The 22,263-nt window shown below is 43.0% G+C and overlaps 1 protein-coding gene across 3 annotated transcripts in view; it reads left to right on the forward strand.

Moving 5' to 3' along the window:
• The first annotated feature begins 476 nt into the window (after positions 1–476).
• KMT2D (lysine methyltransferase 2D) overlaps positions 477–22,263 on the forward strand; it is a 176,884-nt gene continuing 155,097 nt past the window's right edge. For all 3 annotated transcript variants that reach the window (XM_073663778.1, XM_073663779.1, XM_073663780.1), the window contains exon 1: positions 477–978. The gene's annotated coding sequence lies outside the window, so the exon portion shown is untranslated. The remainder of the gene's footprint in view (positions 979–22,263) is intronic.

Genomic DNA, 22,263 nt, shown 5'->3' on the forward strand with positions numbered 1-22,263 from the left:
TATGAGTGGGAGGCTGTGCCCCAATACTGTGGTATAATGAGGGGGGTCCTGTGCCCCAATACTGTGGTATAATGAGGGGAGGCCTGTGCCCCAATACTGTGGTGAAATGAGGGGGGTCCTGTGCCCCAATACTGTGGTAAAGCTGAGGACAAAGAGGGCCGCTCATGCAGTCACCCAGCTTTCCCAGGACCCGGCTGATTACACTTGGAGGACACCTGAAGGACCGGTATGAGGAGAGGCCACGCTTCTTTGTGTACCTGCCGCACAGGTAGCTGCTCCACAGTGGCCGCCCGCACAGTTTTGACCGTCAGGCTGTGCGCTGCACAGGCCTCGGTGTTATTGTTGTTATTATTGTGGTTCTCGTCACCTCCCGCCCACCACTTTGGACGGACACCGGCAGCCTCCCATCTCTGTTTCCCACGTGCTTTCGCCCACCACTAGAGCCCGGCAGTGAAGCAGTTAATCCCCCGGCGGAAGCATCCTGTGCGGAGCCGCGTCACTGCACAGTCACATCCCGAGCGGTCGCGCGTATCCCTCCTCCTCCTACTCCGCTGCCGCAGCTCTAATAAAGACCCGGTGCTGGAAAAGAGCAACGAAATCCGCCAACCGGATACACCGACAAAGACATTGGCTCCGCCCTCGCTGCCGCCTTCCCCCTGCTTCCGGACTGTTTCCCCCTGTGTGTGCCGGGAGGGGGGGGCCTGCGGCCTGAGCGCTACGATCGGGGACATCCCGGCTCCACTGGACTATTTTATCTCCGGGCAAAGGAAAATGGCGACTGAATTCTGAACGACTGAGGATTGGAAGGTGGATATCACGACAGGAAGCGAACGGCGAGGCCGGGAGGACGCAGCGGGACGGCAGAGCCGGGGCATGGAGTAGAGGAGGCCGGGGAGGCCGTAGCTGCACTCTGGGGTTCCCCAGTCCCGGGCGTAGTGTCGGGTGACGGGGTGAGATGCTGCCCCGGCCACTGTAGAGGTGAGCGGCGGGGGACAGGGTGGGAGTGTGCGGCGCCGCGCTGCCTCTTTGTGCGCCAGTCCTCGGCCTGTGTGTGCGGCCCGTCCGCTGCCCACGTCAGTACAATGCCCGGTGCCCGGAGCTGGCAGCAGCAGAGGGGGCACCGTGTGACGTGCCGGCCATGGGCAGGCGGCCCGGCCTCCCGCGGGGCTTTGTGCGCCATTTATACTGCTCCTTGCACAAGTTTTATAGTTCTCTGTTTATTCTGCCACATTCGGTGATTCCCGGTCCTGGAGGAGCAGTGGGCACAGCCCGGGTGTCAGACCTGTGCTCCCTGTAACCATGGCCGGGTCACCCGGTGCCATGTCCGTGCCCCATACCTGGCGGGCACCTGCACGTACAGCTCTGTGTGGCGGAGGTGCCATGTGCTGGGCAAGATCCTCTCCGCTGGTGTTTATGGCAAAGTTTTATCCATCATCTCACAATGCAACTTTCTTGTTGACGCATCATCTCCCTGGTTGAATGGTAAACCCGCCCCATGGCGGGCATGTGAGGTGTACGGCGTGGACAGGGTGCGTACCGTGGGCATGGGTAGCGTACGGCGGGTGTCCCTACATGTGCTGGAGGGACTGATCTATGTATTTCTAGAGGTAAGAGGAGCGTTGGTACCATCACTAGGACAAGTAGATGGGATCCAGTACTGGCGCCAATGGATCCGGTCACGATAACAAGGCCGATCCTATATAATGCGCAGGGGACATCATGTCACCTAAGAAAATAATCAGAAAACCTTCTCCTGAGGTGGCACAGAGATTCTGACACGTTGTAACCTGGTGGGCTGCCCTGTCAGTGTGTGGTTTGTGTGGCCGCGGCATGGGGTGATGATAGGATGGCGCAGAACAGCAGGGCATAGTTTTCATATCATCGCTGCTATCTGTTTTTGTTCTGATATAGGAACAGAATTGTCACAATACCACCACTGCCGCCCTCCTGCCCTGGCACCTGGTGAACCTCCTTTGTTTTTTTGTTATGGTGCCACACGTTGTACCTGAACAAATAGTGCAGTGAGTTGAGTTTAGTGGTGGTGGGGATCTGTGACTGAGCCTCATACTGTTAATGTGAACAGGGCTTTGTAGAAGCAGCTGCTCCCGTCTTCTGGCACTTGCAGTGTTGGTAAGGCCGTGTGGCTCTAGGCTGGAGTCAGACCAGCGTGCGACAAAGCGTCCGATTATTGTCATATGCGGGATCAAATACAGTTTCTGAGGTTAATAGCAAAAATTGGATGCTATATGGTTGATCCGGATGGGATATATTTATTTTTGCGCGCCCATAGACTTGAATGGGGGAGAATAGTGCATGCTGGGATTTATATTTTTCCCACACAGATACTCATACTACTGTCATCTGAACGCCCTATTGGATGACATTGGTCAGCGTGCCATCTGATTTTGACCCACACAGCGCACGTTTGTATAATACGCTCGTCCTTAGTCATATTTGTTGCCTCTTGTTTATATATCGGCAACATATTCTGCAGCACAGTACAGAGATTGTCCCCCTGTTGTGTGTGGGGTTTTTTTTTTGATTGTTGGAGGAAACACATGCGTTGAATCTGACCTGTAGTGTGGATTATCACATCTGCAGCATGTTATGGAGTCTCCAGACAAAGATTTCACCCCGTTTCAATAAAGTGGAGAGGTCTGCCGCCTGTGAATGTAAGAGAAGTTCTTACCAGTGTCTTTTTGGAATATTAATCATTGTGGTAGTTTCTCTACATGTACTTACAGTCTATGGGGGAAAAAACTGTAGCAGGCAGTGGAGTGGACTCATCCTCCCTGTTTTTTTTTTTTTTTTTTTTTTAAAGAGCTTTTGTCTTTTCTGACATGTACATCCAATCTAATATTGAGCAGCTATTGTTGCACGTGTTTTGGTGAGATGGTAGCCAGGGTGGTCATTCAGATGTTGGCAGGGCTGTGGAGCTGTTGGAGTTGGTCCATTTTATACCGACTCCACCAAAATGGACTCGGACTCTGACTCCACAGGCATGCTTTCTGATCATCACGGTGTCATCCCACAAGCCATCATGACGTTTCTTTATGAAGGATGGTGATCTCGAATCAGTGCCCGCTAGTTGTAAAAAAAAAAATGTAGCAGTTGTAAACACAGACCACTCTTTAGGACTAAATTTAATAAAGATTTTTTTTCCCCTGATCATATCTGGTCCTTTAGGCATCACTTGTAATGATTGTTGCTCTTCACTGGCGCATCCAGAGCCATTAGATCTGTGACTGGCAGCTCTGTTGGTCTATGGTGCCCTTTTCACATGTAGAATTATGTCAATAGGACTGTTTATCTGTGACAATTTTATTTTTTTTTTTTCTTGACCATATTGACTGTCATTATATAATGAGGCATAATGCAAGGAGTAGGGAGCTCTTGGCAATCACATGGACTCTATGAATCAAAGCGGACTACGGCTAACCCTGGTGTCATGGATGGAGTAGCATAGCCAGCTACAGGCATCTTCCTGCAATGCACACCTGACAGAAGGAAGGCTTATTGGTGACTTTTTTTTTTTTTTTTTTTTTAACTAGCTTATTAAAATCAATGGGAATGTAAAAATAACGAGTCAGAATACCCTAAGAATTGTTGCTATGGATAACTATGTCTAATTTTTGTACACTAGGCCAGTGCTGAGCTATGGAACACACGTTCATTAGTGGTTCTGAATGTTGGGTGTTCTTTGCCTGGTAGTTGCCGTGTCTTCATATGTTTAGAGTCTCGTTACCCTTTGCCCAACTTTATTTAAATAAAATTTTATAGAATTTCAATTGCATAGGTTGACTTAATAATAATCAGTAGCAATGATTAAATTCAGCACAGAAGAGTTCATATCTTAGAATTAAACATGGACAGGACAGTGACACAGAAGGAAGAAAAGGGAGAAGAGTTGAACAATTCTAGTCCGACACTTACGTTTTGTGACCATGTTCAATAACAGTCTCTTTATACCCAGTATATGTCCCAGGGGGCCCAGACCACCTCCTAGTGCTCGGTTGTGTTATTTAATAAGGCTGTGAGATATTCCATGCTTCACACATCCTATATACGCATGTGTATTTCTGTATTTGATGGAGGTTGAGTCAATCTACACTTTCACGCAATCCGACATCTAGCAGCAGTGGTCATGTGAAGTAAAAGTTGTCGGGTTTTACGACTGATTTGAAATGATGGGATGTTAAATACATTTTAGGATCGAGGGGTACTTGAAGACCAATGATCTTTAATAGATTTCCAAAAGCGTAGAATACCTGTACAAGACCAGAATAGGTGCGGTAAATCCCCCTCAGAGGTGACACATCTCCAACAGCAGTTGGGAATATTAGGATTAAGTTTCTGTAATAGGGAAGGAGTGTGATGCCAATACATAAGTAGCTTATATTGATTTTCCCTATGGGTGAAGCATGTGGAAGTTTTAACTGCGCTCTTCCATATTCCTTACCAAGCACTAGGTAAGAGGGATTCCCTCAGAAAGCTTTCCCATTCGCTCATGTATGAGTGTTTAGTGTGATCATCTATGTAGGGGTTAAGTAATATCCGATAAATATCTGATATTAATCCTTTAGTTGATTCACCAGCTCTACATATCTTTTCAAAGTGGGTAGGCTGGGAGACTGAGGGAAGAGAAATGAGAGGACATATAGTGATAAATAGGGTATGTAAGCAACATTGTAATGTTGTAAAACCCTAGAATGCATATAAACTACAGTCACAGCCGACAGTGTTGGCACCCTTGAAATTGTTCCAGAAAAGAAGTATTTCTTCCAGAAAATTATTGCAACTACACTTTGTTATACCCATGTTTGTGTGTATTGGAACAACATAAAAAGAGGGGGGGGGGGAATTGGACATAATTTTATACAACCCCAAAAAATGGACTGGACAAAATTGTTGGCACCGTCAGCTTAATATTTGGTTGCACACCCTTTCTAATAACTGCAATTAATCGCTTCTTACATCTCTCAACTGGAATTTTGGACAACTCTTCTTTTGCCAGCTACTCATGGTCTCATATTTTGAAGGGTGCCTTCTCCCAACAGCAATTTTAAGATCTCTACACAGGTGTCCAATGGGACTTAGATCCGAACTCCTTGCTGGCAGTGGCCACTCCAAAACTCTCCAGCGCTTTGTTTCCATCCATTTCTAGGTACTTCTTGAAGTATGTTTGGGGTCATTGTCCTGCTGGAAGACCCATGACCTGGGACGCAAACCCAGCTTTCGGACACTTTTCTGCAAATACATTGTGACCCAAAATCCTTTGGTGATCTTCAAATTTCATGATGCCTTTCACCCAGTGCCAGAAGCAGCAAAACATCCGTGAACCTCCACCATATTTGACTGTAGGTACTGTGTTCTTTTCTTTTGTAAGTCTCATTCTGTATTCTGTAAAAAGTAGAATGATGTGGTTTACCAAAAAGCTCTATCTTGGTCTCATCTGTCCACAAGACTGTTTCCCAGAAGGATTTTGGCCTACTCACATACATTTTGTCAAACTGCAGTCTAGCTTTTTTTGTCTGTGTCAGCAGTGCGGTCCTCCTGGGTCTCCTGCCATAGCGTTTCATTCAAATGTTGTCAGATAGTTCGTGCTGACACTGATGCACTCTGAGCCTGCAAGACAGCTTGAATTTCTTTGGAACCTGATTAGTGCTGCTTATCCACCATCCAGACTATTATTCTGTGTTGCAACATTTCATCAGTTTTTCTCTGGCGTCCACTTCTAGGGAGATTTGCTACATCGCCATGGGTTGTAAACTTCTTTATATGTTGCGCACTGTGGACTAAGGAACATCAAGATCTCTGGAGAAGTACCCTTGAGATTGTTGATATTTTTCAACAATTTTGATTCTCAAATCCTCACAGCTCTCTCCCCCTCTTTCTGTTCTCCATGCTTAGTGTGGCACACACAATGCAAAAATTGAGTCAACTTCTCCCCTTTTTATCTGGTTTCAGGTGTGATTTTCATATTGCCCACACCTGTTACTTGTCACAGGTGAGTTTGAACGAGCATCACATGCTTGAGACAAAGTTGTCTACCCACAATTTTGGAAAGCTGGCCCATTTTTGGATTTTGTGTGATTTCCAATTTGCTTATATATATATTTTTTTCTTTGTGTTCCTATACACAAGGAATTAAACGTATATAACTAAATGTGTAATTGCAATAATTTTGTGGGTGCACTGCATTTTCTGGAACAATTTCAAGGGTGCCAACACTTTTGGCCATGACTGTATGCCTGCAAAACAGAAAAGTTGCTCATTAAACCACGGTGTTCTGAAACTACCATTCACACAATCAGGTATTGCAGTATTAAATGGGAATGAGGTCATAGGGGAATGCGCAGACATTAATGGGAATTTCTTAGAACATGTATCCCAAATCATTATAGTAAAAATGATTAGTCCCAACATGTGAGAATCCTGCTTATTAGAAAGTCGCCCAAAGGTAAGAATTTGGATGGATTGGGGCTAGCAGCCATCCGGTACACCTAACCCACCCCGCATTTTGCTTGTTAATAGAATTAGATTTTATGCCTTTTTATAGGCCCAGATGGACTGGAGAATAGATGACTACAAGCTTTGTAATTCCCTATAGGGAACATGAAGGGGTAAAGTTTCAAATAGGGATAGAAGCTGCGCTACTGTCCTCTACCACCCTCCATCCCTCATGTTTTTTCTAAAGTGGTGACAAGTTTGTTTCTTGTTTAGAATCCAAGAGAGATGATGTTGTGGCGTTTTTCTCCATAGGCTTTTCTCGTGCTGACAAAGCTGCAACTGACCCCAAGGCCTCATTCAGATGTCCGAATGGCACGTACATGCTCTGTCTGTTTTTTTTTCACAAATACAGTACATACCCATTATAATCTACGGTGCTATTCTCATGACTTTTTTTTTTTTTTTTTTTTCTTACGGACCATGTGTGCATGCAAAAGTCACGGAGATATGTCCTCCCTTTTTTTTTTTTTTTTTTTTTTTTTTACTTTGTGTAAACTGGCCTGTGGTGCCTGTTTCAAATCCACAACATGTCCAATTTATTTTGCAGGAATGCTGTTTTATTTGTGGATTCTTCATAGACTTGTATTAAATGCAGGTTAGTCCACACACGTTTTTTAGTGTTACCACATAAGAAATGTATAAAAAACAACCTGCATTTAATCCGCACATGACTGTATCGATACAGTTTTGTCAAAGCCGAATACCAGGAAGTATCAAAAACAAAGCAGCGTTATTTAAAACCTGACAAACCGCAGCGTCAAACATGATAAAAATGCATTTTTAAGTTCAAGTGACCTACAGTAATTTACCTAATGGCTACAGAAGTAAAATATGCTAAAAAATTCCAAGAACCAGAACGCTGTTTAGCGTCTGAACAGTGTCATTAGAGTAAGATTCACATGTTGAGGATTTTCTAGTAGGATTTCTGTGACTGAAGATCTTTCATTCTTGTGAATGGGGTCGTTTCAGACGAATACGACAGTAGCATAACTTTCTATAACCAAATCTGCAGTAAATCCACATGAACGCCTCCAGAAATATAAACGGTGGCTGCTGGTTTTGTATTATAACTAATGGCTATTCCCTGCACTACCTGTTACCTCTTCCAATATAGTTTTCTCTTAAACAATTATTTGACCTAATGTAGATGGCCCTTTTTTTCCCATGGATATTTAAAAGTACTGATCCCTTTAATAGCAGCTGACGGACAGCTATACCTACCGAGTCTAGTGTGCATGTGTTTCCACTGGGGATGCTGGAGTCAGTCGCTGCCAAGCGCCTCTGGTGGTAGCTTATCTCCATTGATAATAGGCTTGACTATTCTGTTCCTTCAGACATCACCGTCCCAATGATATTTACGATCATGTGTGGCTACCCTTTTAAAGCTGTGTTCTTGTTATTCTTCTTGTTAGTCTTCTAATGAAGGATAATTTTGTGATAGTCATCTTCAGCCAAAGGCTATGACCTGCAGTTTATAGATAATGTGAACAGAGCCTAAGATGGCAGTCAAACAGGTCTCTCCTGGCTGACTAGTAAACGACAGGCTAGCTTGTGTCACTGGTTAAAGAATATGCTGTTGTTAAGCCCCCATTTACATTAGACTAATGTTGGCTCAACCCAACGATTTCGACAGGTTAGTCTGACAAGTCTAATGTGTATGGGAGCCCCGGATAATTTATTGTCAAGGGAGAAATAACGACCCATCGTGTTCAATTTTTGGACTGCCAATCGTATTGTTTCACACAGATAAGCCTCCAGCAGACAAGTTCACACGTTGCATTTTTTTTTAAGGCTATGTGCAAACAAAGCGTTTTTTTGATTTGGAAATTTCCGTTCAGGATTACCATTGCGGGAAAAAACGCAGTTTCCACCGCAAGTTCACGCCCATTGACTCGAATTCAACCGCAGCAAATCCGCAGGTATAATTTTTATACCTGCGGAGCTGCAATTCAATTAAAGCCAATAGGTGCGAATTCACGGCGGAAATGCGGTGCGTGTGGTACCGGGGATGGGAGAGGAGGACTACTACTCATCCGACCGCTGCTCCCGCTGATAACAGCGAGAGCGGGTCGGCTGGGGAGAGCAGTAGTCTGCTCTGCTGAGCTGGCGTGCCTGCGGAAAAGAAAAGTAAAAATTAAAAAACAAACAAAAAAAAAAAACAACAACTCGCTATACTCACCTGTCCAGCTCTCACCGGTGTCCTCGGTCCCTGGCGTTGCTCTCTGGCCGGTGGTACACTGCGGGGAGCATGCTCGCTCCCAGCAGTGTACTGCGCTGCCAGGACCTGCAGTCACATGATCGATCAGCTCAGAATGTTCCCATGGTGTTGAGCTCATCGGGGCCGATCTACTGCTGATGAACCCCAGTGACCTCATTCTAGCATGTACACTGACAGGAGTGATTTTACACCCCTGTCAGTATACATTTTCTGTCTTCGACAGCAGTGACATCAGTGATTGCTGATGTCACTGCTGTAGAAGTGCCCCTTATCGCCGAGGTACAATCATTGGCGTAATCGTGGACTGCTTCGTGACAGCGGACAGGTGAGGGATATGGTGGTTTTGTATTTTTACTCATTTTTTCAGAAGATCGAGGGCTTCATTTTATTTCTTTAAAATACTTTATTCTGGCCGTGTCTTTTATTGAAAAAGCGGCGATAACTTTACTACGCAGTTAGTAATGGGGACGTCTTATGGACGCCCTCCATTACTAACCTGGGCTTCACATCAGCCGCCAATACAAGGCTGACGTGAACCCCAACCCCATTACTCTACTTTCCTCCACTACAGGGCAGTGGGAAGAGCAGAGGCTAAGCGCCAGATTTGGCGCATCTTATGGATACACCATTTCTGGGACTGCTGAGGGGTGATATTAATAGCCGTGGAGGGGGCTAGTATCCATGGCCCCTTCCCTAGCTATTAATATCAGCTGTCTGTTTAGCCTTTTCTGGTTAGATTTGATAGGGGAACCCCATGTCAACTTTTTTTTCTGGCGTCCTTCTGTAATGCCAGTAAAAGGCTAAACAAACAGCTGCCATTCATTGAAAAATGCTGGTATGAGGATACGTGTCTCACCAGCTTCCTTCCATTTGTGGGTGTCAAAAATTTGTTATACTCATGTGTAATCAATCGTCAATAAGAAAACGATTAAAACAAACTTGATCTTTGCATTTTCTGTAAAAATAAGAGATTTCTAAACACTAGGGTATAGGAAACCCCACATCACCAGTTGCGTGACAAAAACCCCACCTCACCAGTTGAGGGTTATTATCCAGGGAACATTTTTGGCTAATGGCCCCTTCCCCGGCTACTAATATCAGCCCCCAGCGGTCGACTTTCCCTCTGCTGGTTATAAAAATGATGCGTGAGCCCATGCCACTTTTCTTTTTGAAATTTTAGGCTCTCCGCCCACGATCCGGACGTAGCAGCTCTTTGGACTGATATTTTTTGCTGTGTCCAAAACTTTGCATTCTATTGAACGCAGGCAAATCCACATGTGTTCACTGAACCATGCGGATTTAGCGCATTCAGTACATTCTAGTGGACAAATTTGTGTTGCGGAGACTAGTGACTCTGCAAGAAAATTTGACATGCTGCTGTCGTGAAAGACGCGCGGCATGTCTGTGTCCAAGGGTGATCCGCAGCCTCAGATGCACGCATAGTGGACATGGGATTTTTAGAGATTCCATCCACAATGCTGTACCATCTGGACGCTGCGGGTTTGACGCTGTATAAACACGCATCGTCAAACCTGCAGCGGCTCCTTACCGTGGCCATGTACCTAAACTCACCCGCAGCATGTCAATTTCTGTAGCGGACACTTTAGTCTCCACTGCAGATTTTGACTGAAGTGTAGTTATATGCGTTGTATTCACAAGTACCGACAACAAAATTGTGGCGTTAGAACGCAGTGTTTTGGACGCAGCAAAAATACGCTGCGTCCAAAGCCCTGCTGATTGCTGATCGGGGGGATGTAGTGGCTAACGAAACAGCTGTGAGCTGTTAATAATGGCCAGGGACCATGTTTGCAAATGGCACCTTCCTAGGCTAAAAATAGCTGCTCACAGCTGCTGCATAAATGAGATGAATGGAAATGCTAATGAGATTGGGTGAATGTGATTAGCTGACACCTAGCTCTTAGGTTTGGTGATGAAGGGGTCTGATTAACACCTTGTCATCACCAAACAAAATTAAAGTAAAGTAAACACGCAAACAATTTATTTGAAATACAACAGACACATTATTTAATCATTTAAATTAACCAATATACTCACCCCAGTTTTGATGGTAATCCAAGGGCTTAAGCAATGTCCGACCAAATAAGTTTATTTAGCTCCAAAAATCATTCACTGATGTACAAAAACGTGTCAAAACCGCGTGGTTTTTCCACAGCGTTTTTGCTGCCAAAGAGAGGCAGAGACGCTCAGGAAATTTCTGCTTCAAATCCTGACTATGCGCACATAGCCTTAATTTGCAATAGGCTATGTGCCCACGATGCAGAAATGAAGCAGAAAATTTCTGCGTCTCCCTGGCAGAAAAAACGCATGCAGATTGTGCATGCGTTTTTCCTGCAGAATACATGCGCATTCACATGCTTATCCACATGCGTTAACGCATGTGTTTCCGCATGCGGACTGACAAGCACTTTCCAGGCGATGTCAAGCACTTTCCAAGTGATGCTAACTAGGTCACACTGTATAAATCCATGCAAACGGCATGGATTTATACAGTGTGACTGTAAAAATAAAAAAAATAAGCTATACTCACCCCCGATGCCCCGGCGTGTGCTGCAGCGCTCATCCTGGCTTCTTCCGGGTTGCCGGCATCTCGCGAGACAGCCTGCGGTCACATGACCGCGACGTCATCTCAGGTCCTGGAAGGAGAAGCGCTGCCGGCATGCAGAGAGAAGCCGCCGGACAGGTGAATATAAACTTTATTTATTATTTTATTCTTTTTTTCACAGGTACAATGGTACCCAGGTCTGGATGAGAGTCTTCTCTCCTCCAGAACTGGGTACCATCCGCACATTGAAACGCATATAATCCGCGTGTACAAATGTACAGACGCGGATATAATGCGTCTCAATGCAAGTCAATGGCGGCGCTTCCGCAAAATTAATGAACATGCTGCGGATTTATGAGCGCTGCAGAAACGCTGCGGAAAAATCCGCAGCATGTGCATTGACATTGGGGACCATGGGGTGCGGATTACCATGCGTTTTTGATGCGTTTCCGCTGCGGAAATTCCGCAGCGGAAACGCATGAAAAACTCATCGTGTGCACGCAGCCTAAAAGTTGCTTTTTACAGTACCAGCAAAAGATGAGATTTCAGAAATCTTATGCACATGTGTGGCTTTTTTTTTTTTTTTCTCTCCCCTCCTGACAGAAATGACAGGCTGCGGATTTCCAATTCAATCAGTGACTTTTTGCAGCTTTTTTTTTTGCCCTTAGCTGCGTTTTTGCACTCATTACTTTCTATCTGTTTTTGCTGTGTTTTTGGTGAATAAAACTAACTTTTTATTAAACATGTATGTACTGTAGACAAAGTACACAAGTAACCTGCACCAAAAGAAGAAAAAAAAACACAGCAAAAACGTTGCGAAGATGCTTAAAAATGAGCATTTTGAACTTGGTGTTTTTTTTTTTTTTTTACTGCCATGAGAGCGGGTTTTGGCTGTAGAAAAAAAAATGGCAGAAGCGCAATGTCTGAACATAGCCTACTACTGCTCCGGTGTATGGGAGCGCTGGCAGAACCATCCTTTTGTCCTTTTGCCAACAGCCATCTAATGTGTATGGCGGACTTCAGATATCTCTGGCTGCACTTATCACTTGTGAAAGAAAATAATGGGGCCTACTGAAAACCAACCTGCCTGATCCTCCTTTACCCAAATGACAGACAGCAGATGCCTTCAATACACATATAGCTAATAGAGTGGAGCAAAAAGGTTTGCAGCACCCTGGCCTAGGTAAATACCTCCTGAGAGCAGCGCTATCGCTGACCACCAGGCATCACCTGACCCCATCTGCAGCCGGCTATGGCAATCGCTAATGTCACGTCAAGTTCTGGCTGCAGCCAGGTGTGACCCAGTGACCCGCTTCCCACTGATTGATGGGCTGTGGGCGGGGTTTCACCACATGTCACAGCCCAGCATCTACGGCGCGCTTTCCCTCCTCTGCATTCATTGGGAAAGCGTGGGCTGGACAACCTTTTAACTGTACAAACATGAATGGTGCCAGGTGAATAGTAAGTGGGCATAGGTTGACAGGTGTTTTTGTTCCACCTCTATTCTCAGACCATTGGTTGCTGTGAACATCACATCCGCACACAATAGTTTTGGTAAGGTGTGTGTGTGTGTGTGTGTGTGTGGTTTTTTTTTTTTTTGCTTTAACTCTTTTAACTCTCCAAGTTTTTGCCGAGTTTCTGCTTGAAAAACAGGGCTGAGGGGTCGGTACGCCAAACCACCGACTTCCGACTACTCAGTTTCCCTGACTTCCGACTCCACAGCCCCGCTCAACACTGAGCGTCTACATAAAGTTCAGCACAGATTCATCTCAACTAAAAGTCGAGATCCTTAGATCAGGAACAGAACAGACATTTATAGGACATTTCATAACTTTCCCAAATTCTTATGAAAATATTTACAGCACATCCTGCGCTAAACTAATGTACCAATTTATTATGTATGTTTGGAGTCTGTCCATTTTATACAGACTCAGACTCCACCAAAATGGACACCGACTCCACAACCCTGTTTGAAAACTCAACAAAAAACTGAACACACCTATAGGACGTGTTCATACTTAGTTTAAATCCTGTGGTTTTTTTTGGCAGAAAATCCATATGTGATTGTCCAAGCAAAGTGGATGTGATTTCATGAAAACGCACAGCGGCATGTGTTTTGAGAGTTTCACAGATTATAATGGGTGTGTGTTGTATGTAGCTGTTCACATGCCCATGATGTGGTTTTGATCCCTGTTGTGTATCAAAATTACCTATACAAGTCTATAGGTCTGTGAAAATCAGACAACACACGGATGGCATCAGCTTGCAATCTGAGGTTAATATTACAATAAATAGGAGAAGCTTTGCAACTTATTTTTTTTTCATACGTGTGCATTTTTGTTGTGGGTTTTTTTTCCTCCTCAAAAGGGAGCCCAAAAAAAAAAAAAATCTGTTGCTTGAAGTGCAGAATTTAGTTTTACTATACTATAATGGTTTCAAAAGTCAAATCGGCACCAAAAAACATCAAATAAGTGGGAAAATGCATAATAGAAATCCTTCAAGAACCAAAGATAATTATCTTGTCTAGTGCAGATATCTGCAGTAAAAACTCAGCATTTAGACTGTGTGAACAGTGCCAGAGGATGAAAAAATAACCATGCTATACAGTTTCTTGTCCTCGGATGGCACCATATGAAGAACAGAGTAATGATTAATAGCTAGGTATCCTATAGTGTGTGTGTGTTTTTTTTTTTATTTTTTTGAGGGGGGGGGGGGTGTCTTGCAAGTGAATAGTTTGTGAATTTATTTGCGCTTCTCATTTGATCATTCACTGACCTGCCTCCTATTTTTCCTAGCCCCGCACTACTAAATGCATTAGGTAAAATGGGAGGCGGGTCAGTGAACGATCAGTGAGCTGTCATAAGAGCATACAGATGAATATGTAAGCGGAGCAGCAGATAGGGCGCCCACCACAGGCACCCCAGAGCATGAGCATATCATTATCATCAAACTGAAATGAAAGAACCACAGGATGGATTTCATCAACCAAGGTATCATTTTAATCAGTGTAATGTTGCCCACCTGACAGTGTATGTAGTTTGCTGAGCATAATCCTGCTGACAGGTGCGTGTTAAGAAGAAAAACAAATGGGTGTTTAGTTACTTTTTAACAAATGTTAAGTTGGGTAAATTATCACAGCCCTTGTTACCACCATATAAGAAAATGTGACCATTTCAGGACTTGAAAGTGAGTTTTGTTCGTTTTGTGTGTCCTAGCAGACTAGATTATTCCCTTGTAGGAGCTGAGCATTGCCGGTATGAAAGCATACATGGAACAGTCAGGTGTCGTCCTTTCAGAACGCGTTCAGTATTGGCCGTAGTACTGCTTGTTCTGACACGTGAAGATTGGTATGAAGGTGTTATGGCAGATTTTACACATGATAATATTTTCACTTTCCTGTGAAATGTATAAGAACACAATAAGTGTACACTGAGGGCCCGGATACTTTACATCATGCTGTCAACCTTCATTTAATTCTTTTTCCCGCCTGTTTTAAAAACTGACAGCAGACGAACCAATGTAAATGACCTGGGTAGTTCAGGTGAGCGTCCGCCTAGTCCTACATGGATGGAAATGCAGTATGTGTAGTGTGGTGTGTGTGTTTTTTTTTTTTTTCTTATTTTAACTGTGGATGTAAAGTGTATTCTTGCTGTACTGCTCTCCGAATTGGGCATATACATATGGAAAAAGACATACGGATGAAAAGTTGCCCCCCCCCCGGACATAAACAAAATCAGACAATACTTGATATGCTTGCCTAAACCCAGGTTATGGTGCTTTACCTTGCTACTGCAGAATCTGTCTGTACGACTCTTTTTTTTTTTTTTTTTTTTTTTGTTTCCCTCTCCAATTTAGTGGTAGTGTGATTAAATTGTCAGAGATGGCAGATATTGATGCAGGCACCAATTTTGTTTTTTAAAAATTCGCTAGTGGAAAGATTTGTACCTTCATAGAGTAAACAGTTGTTGGGTGCCTCTGTATTGAGTTTATAAAAAATCTATGTATTGTGCTATATATAATTTCCTACACAGCCTGTCTTTAGAAGCATTATATGTAATGACTCTTTAACGTTAAACGGGGAGGAGTGAAGTCTGGCCCTGAATTATGTGAGATTTAGGCTGGGGCTACACAGCAACTTTGGCTGCAATACAAGCTTCCTAGGTGCAGGGCTGTGGAGTCTTTAAGCCAAACCCCCGACTCCTCAATTTCCATGACTCCGACTCCCTCATACATGGCTCATGTTTAAGTGATACATTTACTGTAGAACAGATTCATCTCAGCTAAAAGTAGAGACCCTTAGATTAGGAATAGGACAGACATTTATAGGACATTTCATAACTTTCCCAAATTCTTATGAAAAAATATTCCCCACAAAATGCATTGAACTACTGTATCCAATGACTGACTGTGAACAACTAACATCTTTGGCAACATTGCGTGATGATTTATCTTCTTTTAAGAGTTTGATAATCCTCTCCTTTGTTTCAATTGACATCTCTCATGTTGGAGCCATGATTCATGTCAGTCCACTTGGTGCAACAGCTCTCCAAGGTGTGATCACTCCTTTTTAGATGCAGATCTAATTTGTTGCAGGTGTTCATTTTGGAAATGAAAATTTACAGGGTGATTCCATAATTTTTTCCTTCTGCTTGGTCTGATAAAAATTACCGTTACGGAGTATCACATTTTTAATCTTGATTTTCTTTGTGTTTCTTAAAGCCCTAAAGTTGCCATTTGAAATGACTTTAGTTTTGTGCCATGTCTGTGATCTGCTTTTTTTTTTTTTTTTTTCAACATTAAACAACTGAATGAACATCCTCCGAGCCCGGTGATTCCATAATTTTTGCCAGGGGTTGTAGCTGTGTGTTGACTCTGCACCGCAGCTCACAACTTGTCTCCTCTTTCCTCCTTTTATTGTTTCCTTTGAAAATTGCATTTCTTCTGGCCTGTTTTTATTTTCCATTAAAATCAATGGTGTTAAATCGCATGAAATCACTGAGATGGAAAATCTATTTCATTCTTGGCTGTTAAATAGTTATTCCCAACACTGAACAATAACACCGAATAGGATAGGTGATCACTTTCTGATCGTTGTGGTCCCACTTGAATGGACTTCTGAAAAGCTTGTGCACCACTGCTATATTTATGCTTTATGGCTCTGCCAAAGAAAGCCCATTGGTGTGGACCCTCACTGATCATATACATTTTCAGAAATGCATTAAAGCTATATTATGAACTTCCCCCAAAGAAGGTTGGTGGTAAAAGTGTAAGAAAACATCACTTTATTTAAATTTGTTGTACAAGTGAATATTGATCATCGTCTGCTTTATTTTATATGCAAGTTGTTGCGTTTAGCTCTGATGTCGCTATTTGGATATGTAGCTGATGTGCCTTGTAAAATCAGACTAAAGGCAGCAAATCCATGAAGGCATACACGTGGAAACACGGACTAAAGAAACGCATATGAAGGGAGACTATACGAGAATATCGTATATTCTTTCTTAAATTCCATAAAAATTCCCCCTTTTACTCTGACAGCTTTTACGGTACTTTTTAGATGTATATTTTTCAGCCAGGAAATGTATTTGTTTAGGCTCATTTACACTCCTAATATTCTGATTGATATCCTTACTTGTAATATGTATCTCTTTATGGCTTTACCTGATTGGTTCTGAGCACAGTAGTTTGATTGGAGCAGGAGGGGGCTTCACACAGGAAAATAACTGCACATAGATCACATCATGTTACATATGTGCCAGATGTTTTTCTGTGACTAGTCTTGGGCCCTGTGTTGGCTACTGGAATGATAGAACTGGCCCCTAAAGTGCAGTATCTTGTTCACCTTGTTATTGGGATGTTGTGTTTTAAGTTTGTGAATAGAAATAGCATTCCCAAAGCAGCAGTCCTAGCATTGACCTTTCCTCACATTTAAAGGGGTTGTTTATTTAAAACAAGTAAACCCGTATACACCTGATAACTTACTTATCAGTTGGGGTTTGGCCGCTGGGACCCGCAGTGATTGGCAAAAGGGAGAACTTTTATAACTGCTTGAGTGGAGTGGCAGGGCGAATGTGCGACTTTGTCCGACAGCCTTTTAAAGAATGAATGGAGCTTTGGTGAGGCGTCCAACCTGCCACCCCATCTTGTAACAGAGGTAAAAGTTCCCCGTCAGGGATAAAACTTCCCCAGTCTGCTGATCAGTGCCTGTCCCAGTGGTGGGATACTCATCTTGTTGGGTGATAACTTGTTCTGACTGAACAACTCCCATTAAGAGGGCTTTCCAGTCTTCTGATATTGATGACCTGTCCAAGCAATAGATAATCATTATCTTATCGGTGGGGGTCCGAAACCCCCACAAATCATGAGTTTTCTGCTCTGTCTGGATGAAAACTGTGCACGGAGCCAGAACAGAACATATGTATTCGCTGTGCACTGACCTTTCCTGGGTGCTGACTCCCAGCTCCCATTGAAGTGAATGCAGTGTGCAGTTTACATCCGGCCGGAGCTGAAAACTGCTTTTTGTTGGGTTTGTCAGACCCCCATCGATCTGATATTGATGACCTGTCCAAACAATAAGTCATCAGTATGTTAATACTGGAAAACCCCTTGAATCTCTAAACACCATTTTACATAGAGACTTAATCTCTAATATTGAAGAAAAAAACAATGTATTGCAGATACATTGCTTTAATTTTAGCTGTAACCACAGTTTTGCTAGTTACTACTAGAAAAGTGAGCTCTCAGGAAAGGAGGGGTAACTATGACTATGACAGGGGTCTCCCTTTTAGTTAATAAATAAAAAAAACAGCCCGCCCCAAAAACATGGGAACTGCATCTTTTGGAAAGTTACAATTTACTGTTGCTTTGCAATAATGTTCCTACAACGGAACACTCCTCCCTTTTTAGGACATATGTGAATTGATCAAATGACGAGCGGTGATTGAATAGTTTGTTGGTCACCTCTTTCATGCCAAAAAATAGAAAAAAAATCAGTTTTTTTTTTTTTTTTTAAATTGGTAAGTGACACCTTCACTTGTGTAAATGGACATCTGCCTTTGTTCACGCATATCTCATCTTCCCTCCTTTCAAGCTCCTTTCTTACAATCATAGTTACAAAAAAGATACAGTATTTGTACTTTGTAAACAGGGCTTTTGGAATCTGTATAAAATGGACTGACTCCTAAAATATATATAATTAAATTGGGTACAGTAGTTCAATGCAGGATGTGCTGTAAATGTTTTCATAAGAATTTGGGAAAGTTATGAAATGTCCAATAAATGTCTGTTCTGTTCCTGATCTAAGGATCTTGGCTTTTAGTGGAGATAAATCTGTGCTGCACTTTATGTACACGCTCAGTAGTGAAGCAGGGCTGTGGAGTCTGAGTCTGTGGTTTGGCTTACCGACTCCACAGCCCTACCTGTAAATGCAGGTGCCTGTTAGTCTTTGAAGACTTGTTAGAAATATCCCTTTTATACGTATTTGAAACAGAATAAAGAGGGTTCTAGGTGCAAAATCTGCAACTAACTTTTTAATATAAATCCATGATGTGTGAACTTGGTGCACTAAGGTCTCTAGTCTGGAAACGGCACTTTCTGTGCTGCCTGCACTATTAGGTATATAGGGGTGTGTAAAATATTAAATATTTTTATATATACGAAACGGCAAACATTATCTTTTACGTAAAGCCCACGTATAGTTGCGTTGTATCGTCATAAGGAAAGATTGGAGAGTGTATGTAGAGAAGCTTGGATGGATTGCCTTTGCCATATGTGCTGATTCCACTTTTGGAAAGAAACTGTTAAATTTACTTTAAACTTCTTGATTCCCTCTTTTTTTTTTTTTTGTTGGAGCTGGGTGAAAATGGCATGAGAATCCTGTAAAATGCAAAATTTTAGTGCAGCCTCATGTTGCAACAAAATAATGCGTCTTTTCAAAGCTTTTTACTCCAGAATTCTGGCGTAAAAGTTTTGGTGAATTGGATCCTACAGAGGACAGAGATGGATGGAATACCAGTAGGTTGGAAGGTGCACTTCTTTGATCGCGTCATCATGCCCCGATCTTTTGAACAGTCATTTTGTGCTGAAAGACACTCTTTAAATTAAATAAAAAGAGCAGCCCAAGAATAGTGATGGATACTTTTTTAAATAGGCCGTTCTCCATTATCCCATCTCTCCAGTGTAGGACTGGATTCCATAGTGTTTTTGATGTTGGTGTCTTTAATTGTCACGCGTGCATGATAATTCATCAGATTCCACAAAATTTAGATTTAAGGAGTTGCCTCTAATTCTTAAATGGTTAAAATTGCTAAATATTTCTCAAAACAAGCAACTTTGCAATTTACCTCTTATTAACAATACTCTATTCCCATGGAAAGACTAGAGGAAAAATTTTTAATTCTATAGTTTAACCTAGGCAATAAGTAGTAGTAATCTGTTTGTGACCAAGTTGAGGAGCGTGACACTTGCACAGAGGTGCGACCGGGCCGAACTGTCAATTTTCAGTTGTGCACTCCCAGCTCCCCCCCCCCCCCCCCATATTTCTGAACCGTTGATCACCAGTTTGGGCAAACATGTCCTACATCCTGAAGATCAGAACTTTTTTTTTTTAAATATAGTTCCGTGACAAATCTGAGGTGTACACAAGCCATATATACAGTTTAGTCTTATTTATTATACTTAAACAGCGCCATTATTTCCTCAGCACTTTACAGACATTATCGGCACTGTCCCCATTGGGGCTCACAATCTAAATTCCCTACCTGGGTACGTGGAGTAAACCCACACAATTTCCTTTCAGATGTTGTCCTTGGTGGGATTTGAACCCAGGGCTGCAAAGCTATAGTGCTAGCCACTGAGCTACTGTGCTGCCCAGGTTTATTAAACAGGTTTATTGTTATTCGTCTGTAATACAGATTAGCAATTAGGATATATAATGAAAGCGGATGCATCCTTGAGTCGAATTTTTCCCTCCTCCCGAGTTCCCACACTCCTACTCCAAAAAAGCATTGAATGCAGAAACATATCCAGTACTGATGCATCTGTATACTAAGGCTGTGTGCCCACTATGCGTTTTCCAAGCGTTTATGCTGCGGAATTTCCACAGCATAAACGCTTGGGAAACGCATGGTAATCCGCCCCCCATGGTCCCCAATGACAAGCCGCAATGTCAATGCCCATGTTGCAGATTTTTCCGCAGCATTTATGCTGCGCTCAAAAATCCGCAGCATGTCCATTAATTTTGCGGACACTCAGCGTAATCTCCGCCATTGACTTGCATTGAAACGCATAATATCCGTGTCAGTACATTTGTACACACGGATATTATGCGTTTCTATGTGCGGATGATACCCAAGTCTGGAGGAGAGGAGACTCTCATCCAGACCTGGGTACCATAGAAAACTGTAAAAAAAAAAAAAAAAAAAAAAAAAAAAAAAAAAAAATGAAGTTTATACTTGCCTTCCGTTGTCCTCCCGGTGTTTTGTCTGCTCCCTCCGATGTCTTGCAATGTTCGCGCTGTTGTGAAGGACCTGCCATGACATCACTGAGTCATGTGACCCATCACATAGCTCAATGACGTCACCGCAGGTCCTTCACCCCACCGGGAGCATTGCAAGACGCCGGAGGGAGCAGACAACGGAAGGCAAGTATAAACTTTATTTTTTTATTTTTTACCATTCTTATTCCTTTTTTTTTTTTTTTTTTTAACTACAGTGGTGGCCAAAAGTATTGACACCCCTGCAATTCTGTCAGATAATACTCAGTTTCTTCCTGAAAATGATTGCAATCACAAATTCTTTGGTATTATTATCTTCATTTAATTTGCTTGCAAGGAAAAAACACAAGACTGAAGCAAAAATCAAATCATTGATCATTTCACACAAAACTCCAAAAATGGGCCAGACAAAAGTATTGGCACCCTCAGCCTAATACTTGGTTGAACAACCGCTTCCGGTAACCATCAATAAGTTTCTTACAATGCTCTGCTGGAATTGTAGACCATTCTTCTTTGGCAAACTGCTCCAGGTCCCTGATATTTGAAGGGTGCCTTCTCCAAACTGCCATTTTGAGATCTCTCCACAGTTGTTCTATGGGATTCAGGTCTGGACTCATTGCTGGCCACCTTAGAAGTCTCCAGTGCTTTCTCTCAAACCATTTTATAGTGCTTTTGGAAGTGTGTTTTGGGTCATTGTCCTGCTGGAAGACCCATGACCTCTGAGGGAGACCCAGCTTTCTCACACTGGGCCCTACATTATGCTGCAAAATTTGTTGGTAGTCTTCAGACTTCATAATGCCATGCACACGGTCAAGCAGTCAAGTGCCAGAGGCAGCAAAGCAACCGCAGAACATCAGGGAACCTCCGCCATGTTTGACTGTAGGGACCGTGTTCTTTTCTTTGAATGCCTCTTTTTTTTTCCCTGTACACTCTGTTGATGCTTTTCCCCAAAAAGCTCTACTTTTGTCTCATCTGACCAGAGAACATTCTTCCAAAACGTTTTAGGCTCTCTCAGGTAAGTTTTGGCAAACTCCAGCCTGGCTTTTTTATGTCTCGGGGTAAGAAGTGGGGTCTTCCTGGGTATCCTACCATACAGTCCCTTTTCATTCAGACGCCGACGGATAGTACGGGTTGACACTGTTGTACCCTCGGACTGCAGGGCAGCTTTAACTTGTTTGGATGTTAGTCGAGGTTCTTTATCCACCATCCGCACAATCTTGCGTTGAAATCTCTCGTCAATTTTTCTTTTCCGTCCACATCTAGGGAGGTTAGCCACAGTGCCATGGGCTTTAAACTTCTTGATGACACTGCGCACGGAAGACACAGGAACATTCAGGTCTTTGGAGATGGACTTGTAGCCTTGAGATTGCTCATGCTTCCTCATAATTTGGTTTCTCAAGTCCTCAGACAGTTCTTTGGTCTTCTTTCTTTTCTCCATGCTCAATGTGGTACATACAAGGACACAGGACAGAGGTTGAG

This window comes from Phyllobates terribilis, unplaced genomic scaffold (genome assembly GCF_046119375.1).
Source record: "Phyllobates terribilis strain yellow unplaced genomic scaffold, ASM4611937v1 Scaffold_2__4_contigs__length_985480577, whole genome shotgun sequence".
Lineage (NCBI taxonomy): Eukaryota > Metazoa > Chordata > Amphibia > Anura > Dendrobatidae > Phyllobates > Phyllobates terribilis.